Source organism: Mirounga leonina, unplaced genomic scaffold (genome assembly GCF_011800145.1).
Source record: "Mirounga leonina isolate KUSES-001 unplaced genomic scaffold, KU_Mleo_1.0 Mir_366, whole genome shotgun sequence".
NCBI lineage: Eukaryota > Metazoa > Chordata > Mammalia > Carnivora > Phocidae > Mirounga > Mirounga leonina.
This window is the reverse complement of record NW_023270709.1, coordinates 23632266-23650242: the sequence shown is the minus strand read 5'-3', so window position 1 is coordinate 23650242 and position 17977 is coordinate 23632266.

Below are 17977 nucleotides of genomic sequence, written 5' to 3'. Positions count from 1 at the left end.
TTTTTATCAATTCATATGAACCATGACAAAAATAAGATTTTTAGAAACGCCAAAGCTACAGACAACTTTAAAGCTTTTAACAATTTTACATCATAGGCATCCTTACAGAATTAACTTTCATCCTAAACAGGACAAAAATCAACTTCTACTTCTTTGAAAACACAGCATTTTTCAACTGTCCAGGTCTTTTTCTCTTCAAATGAGTCATGTAGATTTAGTCCAAGAATCTATCGACTGCCTCCAGTGTGAAATTTTTCATCCATTGGACTTTTATTAAGGACTCTGTCTTTTCAGAAAGATACTTTTAAAATGCTATTAAAGTGCAAGACAATCCATATCTAGACTTTTAACATCGGGCCCCGAAATTTTAGAAATGTCTAAAAAAGGTATACAATTTGGCTTTAATACAGATTCGATTTTATTTTCAACTCAACTGGGGCTCTCTATCACAGCAAATCAGCTGGATTTGGGATTCTTAAGTTACTTCTTTTCGGGTTATTGCCCCATGCCTCCATCTTTTTATTTAGTGCCAAGTATGCTCCAGTGAATTCTATTGACTGAGATGCAGTACTTTCTTCAGAGCACTTGTGAGATGTTCATTCCTTCCCTCTCACGGTTTGCAAGATTTCACAAGGACTTGTTGTGGTTGTCAGTCTAAGTTCAACAGTCTAAGCAACCTCACTTTCTTTCTAAATCTTAAATTGTGTGAAAAAGTTTATTCAGGCTAAAAGTAGCTGAAAGTAGCATTAGCTAAAGGGTTAATTAGGATCATAATGGATTGGTCTTCCAACTCCTTCTTTGAAGGGAAAGAGATATGAAAGTGAGCTCCTCCAGAAAATTAACAGAGCAAGTAAGGTTAAAAAAAAAAAAGGCCCTTCAAGGTCATCTGTTTGGGAGATTTTCTCCTTTGGTTTCAGAGTTGAAATCCAATCAGTAAGAAGGGGACTCACTCGATCCATACTGGGATTTACCCAACCATCAGAAGATCACTGCCTAATCCATACAAAGATAAAAAGGAACTCCACGCCTTGTTACACAGACAGATCAAATTTTCATCCTTATCTGGTGTCTTAGAACAGAAAGTAACACAAACGTTCCAGAGTTAGTGCTGCTTAGACCGAGGCAAAGGGAAAGATTTTTGTGATCAAAGAGAGAATGAGGAGGTCAAAATTTTACAAACAGGAAAACTCAGATTTTTGCATTCATGGTAATTAGCCTAGACTTCAGAAGGGGTAGAGATAAACATCTTGACCAGGAAACCATACATACAGTGAATGTGCTAAATTTCAACCCAGAGGATTAAAACTGTGGAGTCCTAAAGGAATTGGCTAGACAAAACTTGAGCAAGGACTTTACTATTTGAAACCAGACAACATGGTATCTACTGCCAAAAAGACAAAGGTCAAATATTCAGTGACGATATAGGCTTAATTCTCTCTCTGAATCAATGGTGCCATTGAGATATAATCTTTGAGTTTAGTCTTCCACACAGGACATACAAGGGCTGGATTTGCCAAAGCTATGTGTTCTTAATTTGGCAAGGGCATTTAGACATTTAAAAATAAAAGAAAGAGGAATGAAATTTTAAGAAAAAAAAAGAAATTTGAGGCGATGTAAAGTTAGGTTGCGAAGTTTCCCGAAAGATGCTAGGTGCTGTTAAAAAAAAAAAAAGAAAAAGAAAAAGTAATTTGTGCTTCACACACATTCTACATTAATTATTAATCGTAACCAAGCATCACTTATGTAACCACCTAATACATCATTAACACTATCGAGAATTCTCACAGTGATGAGGACATTGTTGGTGGCTCGGCAACAGTTTTAACAGGCAAAAAATAACAATGCCTTTATTATTATTTTAGCACAAACTATTTAAATAATTCATTTTAAAGGAAAATTTCATCATAAATTTGGTAATAATTTTTTTTCAATTGGGCACTGAGAATAATGAATCAATCAACACAACAGTTTGCTGGTGCTAATCTGTGACAGAATGACATACTGGGCTGTATTTAAAGCATAGCATACCATTTATAAAATGGGATTTATATATAAGTTGTTACATTCTGACAAAACAAATGCCAGCAGAATACATAAGAAAATAATTCCTGCCATCCTCTGGGATCAGTTACCTCCAGAAAAAAACTATTCACGTCGGCATGAAAGCACTGCCTTACTGTAATTATGTCTTTCAAATGTCACTAAATCAGAGACGTGACCAACAGCCTTAACCTACAATCTAGTTAAACTGCACTATCATTGCCAAAACCCTGCTTTAAAGTTCCTTCATTTTGCTAGTTGAGTGCATCTTTATTCTTTTTATATGGACTAAAGAGTGGTGTCGTCCATGGCTGCATGATAAAGCACACACGCATGCACACGCACGCACATGTGTGCACACACACACACGTACTTTAAAAGTGAAAATATCAATCCATCATTTATGAGGAGTAAAAAGGAGTGAATATCTAACAGAAAACCTGCCCTGTAGCCTGAGATAGAGGGTTGCTCATGTGTCTAAACCAAAGACAAAAGATCAAGGTAAAAGTCAGGAGTGATATTCAAAACATTAACAGACTCAACCCAACAGGTAAGACCGCCAACCAAGCAGAATGGAAACCAGTTATATCAGGAGAGGAGAATCCCACAGGCCTCCTCATGTGCCCGGGCACTACCCTTCTGTTGCTGAACGATATGCATGTTTGGGAGTCTCGAGAGACAGACTGTGCCAGCTGAGGGAAGGGAGGAACACTTGGGGGTGAGGGAAGGTCTTGAGGCCAACAGCTCTTGACCAACGAGTAGGAAGTATCTTACTATTTTAGCGACTGATACGCCTTCACTAGCTCATACTATCTGAATGTCAATCCTGATCCAAAATCTGATTTCATTAACCATCGGAACAAGATTTCCAGACCAGAAAAGAGTAGATTCTAAGGAGTTGGAAGAATGTATTGGTAACACACCTGCAGAAGAGTGGCATGTACGTTAACATGTTAGAAAGAAGTTATCATAATTGGGTCTGAACACAAGACAGTGAGGCCTCACCCATGGGCTGCATTTTATTAGCACAGTTCTAGTCCCTGGCAAAGACCACCAGGGCAGGAGGCGCCCGAACAAGCCTTCAGGCCTGGCAAGTGGAGAACACTGGTTGAGAGAAACTTACTGGATGCCAGATGGTTTGCATTGGGACACCCAGATTCCAGATCGCAGAGCATGATTAATGTGAAGTCCTATTAGATAACTGGTCTGGAATGAATTAAATATGCCTTGTCCAGATGGTTCAGGAATCCAGAGGAAGGCTGAGGCCTCAGATGCGGAGGTCAGTGCGGCCCAGCTATGGCAGGTTAATAAAGGTAGGGGCTGAGATATGGCCTTGCCATTTTTCCTCAGCCTGCAGGAATTAGAAGCAATTTTTTTTTTAAAAAAGCACATGTGTTGGCCCCATATCCTCAAATGTATAATATTCATTCCATGACAGAAATTATCCAAAAGAATAGATACAGTAGTCAATAGGCTAAGGTATTGTTCTGAGTCTCAAATGAGACCATTATAAAATTTCTACCCTGACACAGACAAATACCTTGTGATTGTCATGTCATATACATAGTATTTTTTGTCTAGATGACTAACAAAGAGTTGTGTGTGTATGTGTATTTTTCTCAGAATGGTCACTTTTACCATTGAGAAGTTCTGAATGTGTAATTGACTGAGCTAAATAATAATTTTTAAGATGCCATTGAGAGGAAGAGATGATCACATACTTCATGAAATATGCATATATTGGCAATTCGGCAATCCCTAATTACTCGAGTAATTTCTAGGCTCCATGCCTGTGCATTATAATGCTGACATACATTAAACATGGCAAAACTGTCGGTATCACTAATTCTGGAGAAAATGTGTGCATGTCATTCAACTGACAAACAATTGGCAGGTAGCTTTTATAATAGCAAGATGGATTCTTGTATGGGATGTGTTGATTGCTTATGTCAGTCCCTTTGAAATTTAACAGCAGTTGTAATTAGAGCTGTAAATCTCTTCTAACTATAATTAGATTACTATTTATACCCATTGTCATTTTTTTAAACAGTCTGAGATGCTACTATGGAGCGAGAAAGGTGTGTGTATGGGGGGCAGGGGCGCAATATGGCTTCTTTAAAACAAGAATCGCTGGGCGCCTGGGTGGCTCAGTTGGTTAAGCGACTGCCTTCGGCTCAGGTCATGATCCTGGAGTCCCTGGATCGAGTCCTGCATCGGGCTCCCTGCTCAGCGGGGGGTCTGCTTCCTCCTCTGACCCTCCCCCCCTCTCATGTGCTCTCTCTCTAATAAATAAATAAAATCTTAAAAAAAAAAACAAAAAAACAAGAATCGCTGTTAAGAATTAACTGCAGGGTGCTTTGTGAGTTTAAAGACTGAGTCCCAAGGAAAATATTTCAGAGCAATGGCTGCATGAATCTTTAGTCTCCGTGAAGGAAGTGTGTTCTCCAAAGAGCAGATCTGGTCTTCTCATGGGTTTCTCTAAGCTGGACCTTGCAGTCCATAGTTATACCTCTCTATATGCAGGAGAACAAAATGAAACTGGAGAACATCTGTGTCATAGAAGACTGAATTCTACACTTTACATTTTATTAAATCTCCATTCCTTCTGAAAGCGTTCTTTTGCTGACTCTGTAATCCAGTGAGACGATGGAATAATGCTGGAAATCTGCTCATTTAGGATGCTATGGTGTTGCTGAAGGCAATGGACGGAGTTCTCTCTTTAACCACCCTTCTCAACCTTCTTACAAGTGCTAAATAAAGCCTAGGGAGAAAACAGATTGGTTTCACATTCAGGGTTATTTTTAAAACTAACCCTTAGACTTTATAATAACCAGTGACAATATTCTGAATCTGGACAAGAAGTAAAAATATTCATAATCTAACAGTTCGGTTGTACTGGGTTCCCATTTCCCCCAAAGGGCTCTAAAAACCTGAAGTACATTTTATCCTCTTAAATGAAACAAGATGATCAATAAATGCAGCCAACTCAAATCATGTGCTGCCCAGATCAAGATTTGTTCATTAAGTGATGGTAAAGCAGAGGAATGAATGAAATTAACAGAGTAACCTCATGAGCACAGAAAGGTATGCTTCCTGACACCTGACACTGTGTGGCCTTCAGTAAGACATTTCATATTCTGGCATTCTTTTTTTAGGATTTTATTTATTTATTTGGCAGAGAGAGAGCACAAACAGGGGGAGCAGCAGACAGAGGGAGAAGGAGGCTCCCCGCTGAACAGCGAGCCCGACCCGGGAGTCAATCCCAGGACCCTGTGATCATGACCTGAGCTGAAGGCAGATGCTCAACCAACTGAGCCACCCAGGTGCCCCCATATTCTGGCATTCTTATGTCCATTTCCTCATCTTGAAAATGAGGACATTATGCTAGATGATCTTTATAGCATATTTTCACTCTAACACCTGATAGTTATCCCTAAAGTCTTTGAACCTTTGCTTCCAGATTGAATATGTAGCAAAAGCTTTGAGCTGGCTATTTTAAGGAAAGTTACTAGTATGATAGGACTTCTCCCATAGTTCAGTAAGAGCAGAGGTTCCAAATACTGACAGAAAAAATATTAAATCATAAAAGTACCAGAAGAAAACACAAGTTATTTCTAAAAGTATAATCTTGGAAAATGGAAAGCCCTTCTAAGTATGGGATACAACCCAAAAGACTTGAAGGAAAAGCTGCCAAAAGTTATAATAATATAAAAAACCTACATCCTCAGAGTGGATTGTAGAATGTTCTGTCATAGAGTTGGCTTGATTTGGGGTAGGGATGTCACACATGGATTGTTCAAGTGTTTCAATTTGTTGTACTTAGAATCTCAGAACCATCTATCAATAGAACCATGAGCTCTGAGATGTGTTCAATGCATTTAATTATTAATAACAAAGAATCAACCTTTGCGAATGACATACAGTTTTAATACAAATTATAACAATGATAAGAGTATCTGTATATTTTTGTTATCATGTGCTTGTATTCTTATATACATAACTTTTCTTGAGTGAAAAAAATATGGGAGAGTTTCAGCTGGGATATTGGGAGTTAGTTCTACACCAGAAAGTGTTACATAAGTATCATTCACCTTGTATATCGTGGTGGAAAAAAATAGGTCGAGGGCCTCTGTTTCAACACGTTATCCTGCATGAATTTGTTTAACAGGAGGTAGGCTATATATCTCACAAGATTTTTTGCAGTCACATTCTAGGAGAGAGATGCTTTCCAGGTCTGTTTCTTTTTTTTTTTTTCCTAAAGATTTTATTTATTTATTTGACACAGAGAGAGAGATAGCAAGAGAGAGAGAAAGAGAGAAAGAGCACAAGCAGGGGGAGCGGCAGGCAGAGGCAGAAGCAGGCTTCCTGCATGAGCAGGGAGCCCGATGCAGGGCTCGATCCCAGGACTCTGGAATCAGGACCTGAGCTGAAGGCAGCGGTTTAACCAACTGAGCCACCCAGGCGCCCCTCCAGGTCTGTTTCTTTGGGCTTCATTGGTGTTCACTCAGTTCAGAAGATATGCATACAAACAAACACCCCATTTTGCATGAGGCATATGTTCCTGGAAGTGGTATCACCAATTGACCCAGCCTGATGTGGTGTCATGAGAGTGTAACCCCTAAAAGGATGCCTTTTGTCCAGCCATAGATTCTCCCAGCTGTGGTTCATATAACGTAGGGAAATCCTTCCAGGCTTCGGCGCTATGAATGCCGCACTTTGTAACATTAGAGCACTTCTACCACTCCCTTATTGCCAGGTGATCTTTTCCGCTGCATAACTGGCCATTTTTTGAAGGCATTTCAAGTTACCAGGAAACCTGTATTTTAACAACTGTAATGCAAACCTGCTTGGAGTAGGTCCAGCACTATCACTTTTATCAAGTTTTATGGATCACAACTGTTTGCCAGAACACAAATAATTGGCAGGAAAGCCTCCAGCAAAATAAACAAAACTCACTGCAAGATATACTTAACTCAGAAAATCTTGGAGAGCACTGATCGGCTGAGAATATACAACAGGACTCAGAGACTGTTGGGGTAGAGGGGTCAGAAATGCCTATGATACAATGGATCAATATCTGTACATAAATATAGGCATATTTATATATATATATAGATGCTGTATGCAAAATTCATGTTCTACGTACATATACAGTTTCTTAAAAACAGACATGATGTTAATAAGTTCATCTGATGTGCGGCAGTTAAAGACGTACTTCTTCAGTAATAGCTAGAGAACTCTATGACTCTAACTGAAGAATTGAATATGGTATTTTGGAATGAATTACATGCAAACAGTAAAACAGTTAAGCATAAAATAATTAACAGTACTCCACAAACAATAAATAGCAGGTGGATGATTCTAATTATTTTTCTCCTAGGTTTAGGAACATCCTTAAGTAGACATTCTTAAAGAAGTGTTCTAATAGGATTATCCATGTCTAGTGCTTTGACTGTCCTGGTTTTCATTAAAATGGTCTGAAGAGTCCATGTAGAGATTACAGGTAGGAATACTTTTATCTAAGAACCTTTTTAATAGCACCATGCCTACTGAGAATACTTAATATACATTTTCACTATCTACGTTTGACTGACATTTATACATGGGTAGATCTAATGGGCATTGTAGTAGGACACATAGAATTTAGCAAGACCAGGGGTGCCTGGGTGGCTCAGATGGTTAAGCGTCTGCCTTTGGCTCAGGCCATGATCCCCGGGGTCCTGGGATCGAGTTCCGCATTGGGCTCCCTGCTGGGCGGGGAGCCTGCTTCTCTCCCTCTGCCTCTGCCTCTCTCTCTCTGACTTTCATGAATAAATTAAAAAAAAAATTAAAAAAAAAAAAGAATTTAGCAAGACCAAAATAAATGACCCTCATAACCACACCTAATCGTCCCAGTATGTGACACCACCATCCTCCAGTTTGCTGAAACCAGACAAGGAGCCACCTCCAGTTTATTGTTTCCTCACTATGTGATGTGACAGCAAGTCCTGTGGATTCTGTCTTCAAAATATAATACGAGACGATTCATTTGTCTCTAACTGAGTTGCCTGGCACCACGGGCCAAATCACTATCACCTCTGCCCCTAATGACCCTGCTGGTCACCTACCTAGTCTTGCTTTTTCTCTTAGTGCCTTTCTGTGACCCGTTCTCCATAGAGCAGTCCAGTGGTCTGGGAAGCATAAATCAGATTATGGCACTCCCCTGCCTAAAATCCACAGGTAGTTTCCCATGGCAGTTGTAACGAAATCTGAACTCCTTGTCACAGCGTAAAGGGGACTGAAGAAACCAAATTCTGCCCACCTCTTTGATCCCATAGCAGATATTTGCCCTTAGTCTTTCTTTAATTTTTTAGAGATTTTTTTAAATTTTTAAATTTTTTTTTAAATTTATTCATTTGAGTGAGAGAGAGCAAGCAAGAGCACGAGCAGCGGGGGAGAAGCAGAGGAAGAGGGAGAAGCAGACTCCCTGCTGAGCAAGGAGCCCAATGCAGGACTCGATCCCAGGATCCTAGGATGATGACCTGAGCCGAAGGCAGATGCTTAACCAACTGAGCCACCCCGGTGCCCCATCCCTTAGTCTTTCTTGATAACACTTTCCCCTCACTCCTTTTGGGTAACACCAGTGAAGTGTGAATTTTGATACCACAAAAGTTCTCATCTCTGCAGAAAAGACAAAATTCATCTGCCTATCCATAATTTCTAACTTTATAAAAATCTTAGAAGAAAAATCAGCTATGAACTAAAAAACTACGTATCCTTTTTTTTCTCTGATTCAAGTATTTCAAAAGCCCTTGTTTTTCCCTAGAGAATGCTCCTGGACACCCTGCAGCATGTGTCCTTTAAGTTCTGACCAATCTGAGTACAGTGGTAATGTTTATGATGCCTTATCAAACCTCCTTTTAGAAAGGGCCTGTATCTTAGGGTGCCTGGGTGGCTCAGTTGGTTGAGTGTCGGACTCTTGGTTTCAGCTCAGGTCATGATTTCTGGGCCGTGAGAGCGAGCCCTGAGTCCACTCCACACTAGGCGTGGAACCTGCTTAAGATTCTCTCTCTCTCTCCCCCTCTGCCCCCCACCCCTGCTCACGTGTGCGCGTGCACTCTCTCCGTCTCTCTAAAAAAAAAAAAAAAAAAATTTAAAAATTTTAAAAATGAAAAGGTCTATTTCCTATTGGATTTTTGTTGTTGCTGTTGTTTTCCTAGCTTTACTGAGATATAATTGACATACAATATTGTGTATGCTTAAGGTATACCACAGAACGATTTGCTATACATATATATAGTGACATGATTACCAAACTAAGTTAACACCTCGTTATCCTTTTTTTTTTGGTGAAAATAATTCAGATCTACTCTCTTGTCAAATTTCAAGTGTACAATAAAATCAACTATAGCCACCATGTTAGCCTATTTCTTTTACACACTCCACTAGATTATTTGTTAAATGCATTTGTATAAAGCAAGAGAATATTACTTCTAAGTGGCCAAGACTCTATACTACATTTTTAATCATTGCCACTCATCACATCAAATTTTAGTCATTCTGTAGTAACCTAATTGTTTTAGCAACACTAGAAAGCTCACTTCATAGTAGCTAATGATTTCTCTCATAATCCCAGTCTTAGGAGAGTAATTGCTCGATAAGAGACAGCAGGTACCTTACTACTTTGAATCCACAGTATCTTTTAGGTTCTCAACTATGGGGAAATTTAAAAAAGAAAAGCAGAAGACAAAAAAACTCAAGTGATTTGGTCAAATTCAACTTCTTGGTTCTAAGGAGAAAAAAAGAAAAAACTTCAAAAAAAAAAATCCACATAGATTAAGAAACTGGTTGGATACCCAATAACTCTTAGCAAACATTATTTTGATGAGTTAAGTGCAAATGAATCATAAACACATGGTCTAAGTTTTCCTTAAAGAGCATGTAAGTTTAAAATGGAAGAAGCAGTGACTTTTGGAAAAATATATTATGGTTTCTACCACAACCCAAACATTTACATAATAGCTTGAGCTCTTTCACAATCTGAAGGGACATCTGGATTGGTAAAACTCTTTGAAGCTCTCTTTTCTTCAATAGTTAAGTGCTTCACATTCACTTAGAATAGTTCAATATGCAAAATCTCTCATTTTGTCATCAGAAGAAATTCTCAGGTTCTCAGGTATACAAAAGATCTTTGATATTTCTAGCATATAAATTACTAAACATTTTGTAAATATATGATGGGGAATTATTTATTCTAAAAAGATAATATACACACACGTATGCAAGCACCTACCAGAGACAAAGATCGGCCTTCAAAGGAGATAAACAGATAGACATGTGCCACTCCAAAACACTGAGCAGTGAAAAAAATCATACCAGGAAAAATTAAGCGTAATTTGATAAAATACCAGATTTCAGAGTTTGGGCAATCTTGTTTGAATTTGAAACAAGTGTAAATGACTGTGTATACCAAGCTTAGGAAAAAAGTCAAGTTTCAGTGGGTTTAGATCACAAAATGCAAAAGATGTTCAGAAATGAATAATTTGCCATAAGCAAATTTGCCATCGTTGTTTTGAAAACTCTAATTGTAACAGAAGTCCTCCTTTCCCTCGGGGCTACAACTTCCTAGAGTTCTTAAAGAAAGACTTAGAAACTTTACAAGCCTGTGATTCGTCTCATTCTACTGAAATTCCCTCCTGGGGCTGACTTGGTGAGAGCGCTTGGAGCTTGGAGCTTCCTGCTTCCGCCGGGATGACACCAAGAAGAGAAGGCACTGTCTGTTACCTGCTCTCATTCAAACATTTTGGACCCATTCTCATGCAGTATTTGCTTTTGCTCACCCTACTCCTGCTTTTTTCCAAAACACTTTTTAGCCATTTCTTTTTTTTTTTTTAATTTTTATGTTAATCCCCATACATTACATCATTAGTTTTAGATGAAGTGTTCCATGATTCATTGTTTGTGCATAACACCCAGTGCTCCATGCAGAATGTGCCCTCCTCAATACCCACCACCAGGCTAACCCATCCTCCCACCCTCCTCCCCTCTAGAACCCTGTTTGTTTTTCAGAGTCCATCGTCTCTCATGGTTCGTCTACCCCTCCGATTTCCCCCGCTTCATTCTTCCCCTCCCGCTACCTTCTTCTTCTTTTTTTTTTTTCTTAACATATATTGCATTATTTGTTTCAGAGGTACAGATCTGAGATTCAACAGTCTTGCACAATTCACAGTGCTTACCAGAGCACATACCCTCCCCAGTGTCTATCACCCAGTCACCCCATCCCTCCCACCCCACCCCCCACTCCAGTAACCCTCAGTTTGTTTTTAGCCATTTCTATGTCCATTGCAAGACATGGTGTACCTTGAAATATGGGAACAATAGAAGTTGTAATTATATTTCTAAGGCTATCGATCTCCCCATCAACTGAAATTCCGGGCAGGCAGGAGACCATTTTCTCTTGTTTGTCCCACTGCCCATTCTCCCGTGCCCATGGTGGGAAGATAATAAAGGGATTTTGAAAGTAACCTCAAATCAGCAAGCCATAGTAAAGAATTAAATGTTTAATTGTGAATAGAGTCACATGGGAAAGGAGACAGATGCATTTGCTGCCCTACTTCCTACTTTCCTCGCTTTCCTTGCTCTCTCACATCAGAGCTGGAAATGGGCTTTCCTGTACTGTGTGTTCCAGTAAATCCCTGAACTTTATAGACAGATCCATTCATGTATCCATGAGACCTTAGGGTCTGGGCCTGCCACTCTGATTTTACTCTCATTTGTCAAGCAAAGCGCTTGAAATATCTATTTTAATGAATTCCTTATCTCATGTCCACGGAAAAGCTTGAAGTTAATCCTACTGATAGTGCTATCTAGTAGGGTTTTATTCAAAAGATCTACATATTTGTCAAATTAAAGACTGCCCGTTAGATCATTTTTACTTCTTAAATGCTAGCCCACAAACCAGAAGCAAGTAGATTTAATTTCATTATGAAAACCTATTTTCCCCCCACAATTCGAATGTTGCTAAACATCAAACCCTAGTGGCATGGTGTTTAAAAAGAAACCTCGTAATTCCATTAAAAAAAAAAAAGCTGAATTTCAGAAGTCATAAAGTGTGGTAAAAAAAAAAAGAAAGAAAAGAAAAGGGGCAAGGGGGGAAAGATGGCAGAGGAGTAGGGGACCCTATTTCAACTGGTCCCCGGAATTGAGCTGGGTATCTACCAGACCACTCTGAGCACCTACGAAACCAGCCTGAGATGTAAGAAGACCTGGATCTCTACAAACAGAATATCGCAGGCGGTTGGTTTTGAGGTACGAAGCGGAGAGCTGCGATCCTGCGGGCAGATATCGGAGGATAAACGGCAGCGGGAGGGTGCCTGGCCGTGAGGATCCTGCACCGCCGGTGAGTGACAGCCTCGCGCGCTGCGGACGGGCACAGACTCGAAGCCGGTAGCGGCGGGAAAGGACTTTAGGGCAGCCCCCGGGGTGGGGGACCAGACCGGCGGGGTTGCGTGCACTCGAACCGCCGCCCGCCCCCCCAGGACAGAAACCCGGAGCGAAGGTTGCGCAAGCGAACTGCAGCCTCCGAGACGGAAACCGGGTGCGCCGGGGTCGTGCTGGTGAACTGCAACCCCCAGTGCTGGAGTCGTGCATGTGCGAACTGGGAGCGGCTGGCGGTTTCAGAAGCACAAAGGGCAGAGACGCGCCCGGACCTGGAGGCAGGACTGGGGGCGCTGTGGAGGGGCGCACAACCCAGGCCGCTGCAGTTTATAGCAGCATGGACAGAAACGGAGACGGTGTGGCCTGGAGAGCTCACTGAAGAGCAGACTGAGGTCTCTCGGCTCTGAGGCAGAGGGTTGGAAACGGTCTCTTCTGCTCTGACTCGTGGAAGAGACGCGGAAAGCCGCCAGGGAAAGGCACCAGAGAACAAAAGCCCCAAAGACTGATTCCCGCTGAGCCCATCCCCCGCCACAGGGGCGCAGGGCCACTCCGCCCAAACAGGGTTGCCTGAGTAACAGTGTGGCAGGCCCCTCCCCCAAAAGACGGGCTGGGAAAACAAGAGGCCAGCAACCCTAAGGTCCCAAGAAAACAGGTGCATCTTGCTTGGGTTCTGGTCAATAATTTGGACTCTATACATTCCCTCAAACACCCATCAACAGAATGACTAGGAGGAGGAGCCCCCAAAAGGGAAAAGACTCAGAGATTATGACTTATGCTGCAGATTTACAAATGGATGCAGATATAACCAAGATGTCGGAGATGGAATTCAGGCTAGCAATTGTGAAGACAATGGCTAGAATGGAGAAATCAATGAATGGCAACATAGAGTCTCTAAGGGCAGAAATAAAAGGGGAATTGGCAGAACTTAAAAATGCTATCAATGAGATCCAATCCAATCTAGATAATCTAACAGCTAGGGTAACTGAGACAGAAGAGAGAATAAGCGATCTGGAAGACAGTATAATAGATAAAAAGGGAAAAGAGGAGGCCAGGGAAAAACAACTCAGAATCCATGAAAACAGAATCAGAGAAATAAGTGACACCATGAGGCGTTCCAATGTCAGAATAATTGGAATCCCGGAGGGAGTGGAGAGAGAGAGAGGGCTAGAAGATGTATTTGAGCAAATCGTAGCTGAGAAGTTCCCTAATCTGGGGAATGAAACAAACATTCGAGTCCTAGAGGCAGAGAGGACCCCTCCCAAGATCAAGGAAAACAGGCCAACACCCCGGCATGTAATAGTAAAACTTGCAAATCTTAGAACCAAGGAAACCATCTTAAGGGCAGTTAGGGGGAAGAGATTCCTTCCATACAGAGGGAGGAACATCAGAATAACGTCAGACTTATCCACAGAGACCTGGCAAGCCAGAAAGGCCTGGCAAGACATATTCAGGGTACTAAATGAGAAGAACATGCAGCCAAGAATACTTTATCCGGCAAGGCTTTCATTTAGAATGGATGGAGAGATGCAGAGCTTCCATGACCGGCAGAAGTTGAAAGAATATGTGACCACTAAGCCAGCCCTGCAAGAAATATTAAGGAGGGTTCTATAAAAGGAGAAAGACCCCAAGAGTGATCTACAACAGAAATTTACAGGGACAATCTATAAAAACAACGTCTTCATGGGCAACATGATGACAATTAATTCGTATCTTTCAATAATCACTCTCAATGTGAATGGCCTAAATGCTCCCATAAAACGGCACAGGGTTGCAGATTGGATAAAAAGACAGGACCCATCCATATGCTGTCTACAAGAGACTCATTTTGAACCTAAAGATACATCCAGACTGAAAGTGAAGGGATGGAGATCTATCTTCCATGCCAGCGGACCTCAAAAGAAAGCTGGGGTAGCAATTCTTATATCAGACAAATTAGATTTTAAACTACAGTCTGTAATAAGAGACACAGAAGGACATTATATCATTCTTAAAGGGTCTGTCCAACAAGAAGATCTAACAATTATAAATATCTATGCCCCCAACATGGGAGCAGCCATCTACATAAGCCAACTGTTAACCAAAATAAAGAGTCATATTGATAACAATATGTTAATTGTAGGAGACCTCAATACTCCACTCTCAGCAATGGACAGATCATCTAAGCAGGAAATCAACAAGGAAACAAGAGCTTTGAATGATACATTGGACCAGATGGACCTCATAGATATTTACAGAACATTCCACCCTAAAACAACAGAATACTCATTCTTCTCGAGCGCACATGGAACTTTCTCCAGAATAGACCATATACTGGGTCACAAATCAGGTCTCAACCGATACCAAAAGACTGAGATTATTCCCTGCATATTCTCAGACCACAATGCTCTAAAACTGGAACTCAATTACAAGAAAAAATTTGGCAGAAATTCAAACACTTGGAAGCTAAAGACCACTCTGCTCAAGAATGTTTGGGTCAACCAAGAAATCAAAGAAGAACTTAAACAATTCATGGAAATCAATGAGAATGAAAATACATTGGTCCAAAACCTATGGGATACTGCAAAGGCAGTCCTAAGGGGGAAATAGATAGCCATCCAAGCCTCACTCAAAAAAATAGAAAAATCCCGAATTCACCAACTAACTCTACACCTAAAGAACTAGAGAAAAAGCAACAAATGACGCCTAAGCCACGGATTAGAAGAGAAATAATTAAAATTAGAGCAGAAATCAATGAATTAGAAACCAGAAACACAGTAGATCAGATCAATGAAACTAGAAGTTGGTTCTTTGAAAGAATTAATAAGATTGATAAACCACTGGCCAGACTTATCCAAAAGAAGAGAGAAAGGACCCAAATTAATAAAATTATGAATGAAAGGGGAGAGATCACCACTAACACCAAGGAAATAGAAACAATTATTAGAAATTATTATCAACAACTATATGCCAATAAACTGAGCAATCTGGATGAAATGGAAGCCTTCCTGGAAACCTATAAGCTGCCAAGACTGACACAGGAAGAAATTGACAACCTGAATAGGCCAATAACCAGCGACGAGATTGAAGCAGTGATCAAAAACCTCCCAAAAAACAAGAGTCCAGGGCCTGATGGATTCCCTGGGGAATTCTACCAAACATTCAAAGAAGAAATAATACCTATTCTACTGAAGCTGTTTCAAAAAATAGAAACAGAAGGAAAACTTCCAAACTCATTCTATGAGGCCAGCATTACCTTAATCCCCAAACCAGGCAAAGACCCCAACAAAAGGGAGAATTTCAGACCAATATCCCTGATGAATATGGATTCCAAAATCCTCAACAAAATCCTAGCTAATAGGATCCAACAATACATTAAAAGGATCATCCACCACGACCAAGTGGGATTTACCCCGGGATGCAAGGGTGGTTCAACATTCGCAAATCAATCAATGTGATAGAACACATTAATAAGAGGAGGGAGAAGAACCATATGGTCCTCTCAATTGATGCAGAAAAAGCATTTGACAAAATACAACATCCTTTCCTGATTAAAACTCTCCATATATAGGGATAGAGGGAACATTCCTCAAGCTCATAAAATCCATCTATGAAAAACCCACAGCGAATATCATCCTCAATGGGGAAAAGCTGAGAGCCTTTCCCTTAAGATCAGGAACACGTCAAGGGTGCCCACTCTCACCACTGTTGTTCAACATAGTACTAGAAGTCCTAGCAACAGCAATCAGACAACAAAAAGAAATAAAAGGCATTCAAATTGGCAAAGAAGAAGTCAAACTCTCTCTTTTCACAGACGACATGATACTTTATGTGGAAAACCCAAAAGACTCCACCCCCAAATTACTAGAACTCATCCAGCAATTCAGTGATGTGGCAGGATACAAAATCAATGAACAGAAATCAGTTGCTTTCTTATACACTAACAACGCAACTGTAGAAAGAGAAATTAAAGAAACGATTCCATTTACAATAGCACCGAAAACCAAAAGATACCTCGGAATAAACCTAACCAAAGAGGTAAAGGATCTATACTCTAGAAACTACAAAACACTCATGAAAGAAATTGAAGAAGACACAAAAAGATGGAAAAATATCCCATGCTCATGGATCAGAAGAATAAACATTGTTAAAATGTCTATGCTACCCAGAGCAATCTATACCTTCAATGCCATCCCGATCAAAATTCCAATGACATTTTTCAAAGTGCTGGTACAAACAATCCTAAAATTTGTATGGAATCAGAAAAGACCCCGAATCGCCAAGGAGATGTTGAAAAAGAAAAACAAAGATGGGGGCATCACGTTGCCCGATTTCAAGCTATATTACAAAGCAGTGATCACCAAGACAGCATGGTACTGGCACAAAAACAGACATACAGACCAATGGAACAGAATAGAGAACCCAGATATGGACCCTCAACTCTATGGTCAAATAATCTTTGACAAAGCAGGAAAAAACATGCAATGGAAAAAAGACAGTCTCTTCAATAAATGGTGCTGGGAAAATTGGACAGCCACATGCAGAATGAAACTCGACCATTCTCTAACACCATTCACAAAGATAAACTCAAAGTGGATGAAAGACCTCAATGTGAGACAGGAATCCATCCAAATCCTAGAGGAGAACATAAGCAGTAACCTCTTTGACATCGCCCACAGCAACTTCTTTCAAGATACATCTCCAAAAGCTAGTGAAACAAGCAAAAATGAACTTTTGGGACTTCATCAAGATAAAAAGCTTCTGCACAGCAAAGGAGACAGTCAACAAAACAAGGAGGCAATCCACAGAATGGGAGAAGATATTTGCAAATGACACTACAGATAAAGGGCGGGTATCCAAAATCTATAAAGAACTTCTCAAACTCAACACCCAAAAAACACATAATCAAGTCAAAAAGTGGGCAGAAGAGATGAACAGACACTTCTCTGAAGAAGACATACAAATGGCTAACAGACACATGAAAAAATGTTCATCATCATTAGCCATCAGGGAAATCCAAATCAAAACCACACTGAGATACCACCTTACACCAGTTAGAATGGCAAAAATGGACAGGGAAAGAAACAACAAATGTTGGAGAGGTTGTGGAGAAAAGGGAACCCTCTTACACTGTTGGTGGGAATGCAAGTTGATACAGCCACTTTGGAAAACTGTGGAGGTTCCTCAAAAATTTAAAAATAGAGCTACCCTATGACCCAGCAATTACACTACTGGGTATTTACCCCAAAGACACAGATGTAGTGAAAAGAAGGGCCATATGCACCCCAATGTTCACAGCAGCAATGTCCGCAATAGCTAAACTGTGGAAAGAGCCGAGATGCCCTTCAACAGATGAATGGATAAAGAAGATGTGGTCCATATAGACAATGGAATATTACTCAGCCATCAGAAAAGATGAATACCCAACTTCTACATCAACATGGATGGGACTGGAGGAGATTATGCTAAGTGAAATAAGTCAAGCAGAGAAAGTCAATTATCATATGGTTTCACTTATTTGTGGAACATAAGGAATAACATGGAG